The following is a 5,893-nucleotide window of genomic DNA, read 5'->3' as shown; positions in this document are numbered from 1 at the left end:
GAGTGAGGCAGCCCACATTGAGTTGACCAGAACCCAACCAGCTGGAGACTTTTGAGCCTGTGAACTGGTGCATATTGTTGCTGACTTTATTGATGGTCTGTCCTGATTTGACTTTGCTTATGGATGCAGACTTCACAATGTTCCAACTGGGATGAAGATACTTCATATCGAAAAATATGATTGTGTCCTCAGAGCACTGGGTTGATGTAAGTCGGCAATATAGAAATTTGATACCCAAAATTGGGGGGATAAAGGCATGAAGTGGTTGCCTTACAAACTTTCATAGGTGGGGGAATGTATTCATAGGATTATAGGACCAAGGTATAGGTGTTAATTAACTGCAATTTTTAGGCATAAGATATTTTTGTTTTGTTCAATTATAAAATGTTATGTTCAAATGAGGGTGGCACATGTTGAATTGTATGCATTTTAGTTTCATCCTGTAGGTACAGATATGATTTTATTATTGTTTGTTTGAAAATTACAAATGGTTACAGAGTTATGTGGAAGTGTCAAATTGACAAGGGGTGGTCTGTGGTAGATATATAATCATTGGTCAACTGGAGGATTAAGAGTGTAGCAGTGGAGTCTAGCTTGTCAATCAGATCATAGCCAATGAGGCCTCTGTGTGGGCATGGTCTTCTGAGAATTCTGGGAAATCTGGTACTTCCTCCTTGGAAGCAAAAAACACTTCTCTCTCTCTGCTCACTCCCTGGGAGACATAGAAACTGACAAGACACATGGACCCACCCTGATGCAGCCCTGTGTGCAGAGTCAAACAGAGACCCCTGCCAGCACTGAGATGTTTCCAATGACACTGGAGAATGCAAATGTCCTAAGTACTCCAAAGCACTGGGTGGGGCTTATCTTTTCAGAGCCTTCTCTGTGTACTAAACACATCTAAAGATCAAATTAATGGCTCCAAGCTCAAATTAATAGGCTTGCAAGCTCTCTATTTTCATACTTCCCCAAATCTTTTCTTTCAATCATTATATCAATAGCAATAAGCAGAAGAAATCAGTATAAACAAAGTAAAATCAGATACTAGACTCAATTCTTAAAACAATCAAGTTCAACTCTGATTTAGCTTATCTAAATCCTTATCTAAACGATTCTATTGATGCAAAAATATGGTATTAGACCTCTGAGAGCATCAAAGCAGATCCATGCTTTCTGTCAGCCTTTTTGACCTTCTGTCAGCCATTTTCCTTAAGCAGCATGGTTTCTGAGAAGCTCAAATGGCGATTTCTACCCCTGAACTCAAAATATACATTAACACAATTCATTTGTACCATTTCACACAGGAATAACCAAAGACTACGCCCAAACAAAACAATCAAAGATTTAACTTCCCATATTCTTTCTAGAAAACAACTCAGTAATCTGCACGGATATGTCTGACTTCTGGCTAGCCAAAGAAGCAACACTACTATGAGGCAGAAGTCATACAAACATCTACTCTCCATTTTTATGATTTGCTTCTCCAGTACCCCACTCCCAAGGTACCATAATGTGTTAGTTTGGGTACACAAGAGAAACAAATCCATGGACACACAAATGTGTATAAGAAAGAGATTTATATACAAGAGCAATTGAACATTGAGAAAACATCCCAGGCCAGTCCAGATCAAGTCCATAAGTCTGATATTAGCCCATATGTCAGATACTAAGCTATAAAGTCCTTTTCAGACTCTTGAAACACACGCAGTGATGCTGAGTGTAGATCACAGGACAGTCAGTAGAAAGTCTTTGGATCCAGTGGCATTGGCAACATCTCAGCACTGGCAGGGGTCTCTGCATGACTCTGCACACAGGGCCGCATCAGAGTGGGTCCATGTGTCTATGTCTGCTATGTCTCTCAGGGTGTGAGCAGAGAGAGAGAGAAATGTCCTCTGCCTCCAAGGAGGAAGTACCGGATTGCCCAGACTTCTCAGAAGAAGGCCATACACACATCGAGACCTCATTGGCTATGATGTGATTGACAAGCTAGACTCCACCCCTACACTCTTAGTCCTCACATTGACAAGCGATTATATATCTACCACACTGACCATAGTAAGTCATATGATTGTCTGACTTAAAGAGGTACAGTACCAATCTTCTTCAAGGAGGACACAATATATCGGGAGAGACTAGTCCCTGAAGAAGGACATCATGCTTCAGTAATTGTAGATCAGCAAAAAAGAAGCCTCTCAGCTAGCTGGCTTGACTCCCAGGTTGGGACAAGGGGGTCAACCTTAACAGTCATTGTGAGGATGGCGCAGAATTAGGCAGTGATTCGTTCTGTTGTACATAGGGTCTCTATGAGTTGCAACCAGCATGATGTTTCCTAACTACAAAAGCAAATTTATCTGTATGTGTTCATTCCATTTTTTGACAAGTTTCAATTCTCCTATATGTATACTTTGCACATTTCACAGTTCGATTTTTAACGGCTTTTTACAGATGTTTTTCTCTTCTATTGAATGTGCCCATCAGCAGAGGAAGGTCTAGTAGGTTGCTCTATCCACATCATTAAGGTTGACTCTGCTTTCAAGTATCAGCTCTTACACCTAGTGTTTTGATATCCTTCTACCTGAGGTTTGCATCTTAAATAATACCTGGCAGTGTTCCCCTGCTAGTCATAATATTTTTAATGGCTAATGCTCCAGAAATGGATGAACTATTCCTTCTTCCTACTTTGTCTTAATCTAGTAGCTCTGCTGAAACCTATCCATCAGGTATGACCCCGCTGATATTTGGAACACTGGTAAAATAGCTTCCAGCGTCTCAATAATGTGCAAGGCACCAATATGCCAAAGTGACAAGTATTTCACCAGTTAGATGACATTCTCAACATCCTGCCCCAAAATCAAGGCTCAGTCCAAGGACATCAAATATAGAATGCTACGTTTTTTAACTTCATGAATAAAGAGAATAATAAAGTCTGGTGATTTGGGGAAGGCCACTCTGTTCTCTTGAGTAGCTTATATACATAGGCTATTGATAAAATGTCACAATTAAAAAGAGGTTCATGTTGTTTTACTTTTTAATATATATAATTTTATGAGATACAATACTTTAAGCTGTAAAATGCTTGCTTGCTTATGTGCTAGGTATTAGGGATATAAAACCTACAAAACAAGATGGTAAGTGATGTAATAGAAGAAGGTGCCTAGATCTTTGAGGGAATCAAGGTTAAGGATAAGAGAGTAAATAAGTCACAGGAAAAAGTTTCAGCTGATGTCCAATGAAAAGTGAATTTTTAACTGGATCCAAAGTTAATATTCTTTGCATGTTTTTTTTCCTTAGGACAGCTTTGGATCAAAGGCCGAAGAGAGCATCCATGGAGCTCAGAGAGGTGAAAGGGACCCTATTAAGAGGAGAAGAAACAGAGTGGGTGTGTAAAAGCATATATTTACCTGTATCTTTGGATAGTCCTAAAGAGAAACATAAGGTACATATGGTCATACTTTCTTTTGTTAGAATTAATACCACACAAGTCCCAAGAACTTGAAGATTATTGATGTTCCAAATGTCCAATTCTTCTAAAAATGCTATTCATGCCCTCTCATCCCTGGGTTCTGGAACTTGCTGCAGCACACACAGAAACGGAGGAAACTTTGAGGAATGTCTCATGTGGTAATGCTCAGTTCAAAAGCCTAAGGTTCGGCAGAGGTGATCCAAATGTAAGATTCAAAGGCAGAAGTTCAAAATGCTAAGCCTCTGCCAGAAAATAGAGACCTGGCTTTCCAGTATAAGGGGCGGTGTGTCTAAGTGTATGACGGCAGCATTATACAGCCAAGGAAATGAAAAGCTGTGTCCTGGTGCTTATCTGGTACCCAGGTGGGATCTTAAGGATGCCATCAAGGATATAACATATGGCTCGGCGTATACCAAGGTCAAATTTCAAACCCGCTCCACTCCTGTTCGTCAACATGGTTGAGAATTCCCTGTAAAATAGGATTATAGTGACAGGCATATAAAGTCCAGAAACAATATATCATACAAGGAAGGCTGGTGAAAAGGGCCACACGAATTGACCATAACTCGGTATGATTATCTAAAATTTTAATTTCATTATCACGTCATAGCATGAGACATTGTGTTGTTGTTGTTTTCTTCTGGATTTTAAAATATTTTTATTGGCTTATAATTAACATATCATGCAATATAATAATTTAATTATATTAAGAAGAATTGTACTGCGCTGGAAGTCTTAGCCAATGCCGTAAGACTATGTCAAGCTATCAAGGGTGTATCACGGGGTAAAGAAGAAGTGAAATTTTGCTACTTGCGGACTATATGATTTTATATATTGAGAATCCTAAGGAGTCCACAACAGATTTGCTGGAAACAAAAGTAGAGTCGAATAGCAGGATACAAGATTAATTAGCAGAAATCAATTGGATTCCTATATAACAATGATGGGACTACAGACAAACATATCAAGGAATCAGTACCATTCACAATAGCCATGTAAAATCTGAAATACCTAGAAATAAATCTAACACCCCACCCACCCCCAAAAAATACCTGCACAAAGAAAACTACAGATCATTACTACAAAATGAATCTACACAAATGGAAGCATATTCTGTGTTCATGGATTAGAAAACTCATGACAATGTCATTGTTACCTAAAGCAGTATACAGATGAAATGCAATCCCGATCCAAATTATAGCATCATTATTCGAAGAAATGGAACAACTAATGACCAACTGCATATGCAAAAGGAAGAAACCAGGATGGGCAAAGAGCTCCTGGAGAAGAACAAAGTCGGTGGTCTTGCACTACCTCACCTCAAAATCTGCTACACAGAAAGGTTTGTCAAAATAGCCTGGCACTGGTGTAATGATAGATACCCGGTCCAATGGATCAGGACAGAAAATCCACAAATAAACACATCTGCATACAGACAACTGATTCTTGACAGAGGCCCAAAAAACATTAACTGGGAGACAGAAGCCCTCTTCAATAAATAGTATTGGAAAAGTTGAACATCCCAGCGCAGAAAAATGAAACAAGTGTCACTCCATGCACAAAAACAAACTCAAAGTGTATTAAAGACCAAAATGTAAAATCCAAAGTTCTCAGGATCTTCGATGAGAAAAGTGGGAGAAAGCTAGGAGCCCTAGTACAGGGAATAAATGGATGATCAGAATAACAAAGGGAACATGCTCTGTGGAAGATAAAATAGATGAATGAGACCTATTAAAAATAAAACACTTGTGTACATCAAAAGAATCCATTAAAAGAGTAAAAAGGAGTCCACAGACTGTGAAAAGATATTTGGATTAAGAACTAATTTCTAAGACCTACAGAATTTTGCAAGCTTACACCAAGAAAAAAACTAATAACCCTCTGAGAAAATGGGCAAAAAGACCTGAATAGATGATTAAAAAAGGATGAAGCTTGAATGGATAATAAACACATGAGAAAAATGCTCCCAGTCAGCCATCTGGGGAAATGCAAGTCAAAACAACAATGATATACCATCCAATGCTCATTAGTGTACCCCAATTAAAAAAAATGAAACAAAACTGAGAACAACAAATGATGGAGAGGGTGTGGTGAGATAGGTACTCTGGTGGACTTTTAAATACATGCAGCCATTGTGGCTGCATATGATAAACACTGATACAAGGGGATATAGGGAACACAGGGGGGTTGGTGGGTGATAGGAAGGAAAAGTGGATTTCGAGAGAAATAATGAGTGCGGGAGAGGGGAGGGGCCATTAGAATGGATTGTGATTATACAACTCATTTACCATGGTGCGGGGGGGCGGGGGGGAATCTTTAAAATTGATATGGTGATGATTGTACAGTTCTCCTTAATATTATTGAATGATTGAACTATTGAATTGTAAGATATGTAAATTATATGCCAATAAGACGTTGTGGAGAAATAAG

Source organism: Echinops telfairi, unplaced genomic scaffold (genome assembly GCF_000313985.2).
Source record: "Echinops telfairi isolate 266 unplaced genomic scaffold, ASM31398v2 ScPeMD7_6;HRSCAF=24_0, whole genome shotgun sequence".
Classification (NCBI taxonomy): domain Eukaryota; kingdom Metazoa; phylum Chordata; class Mammalia; order Afrosoricida; family Tenrecidae; genus Echinops; species Echinops telfairi.
Note: the sequence above shows the minus strand (reverse complement) of the source record.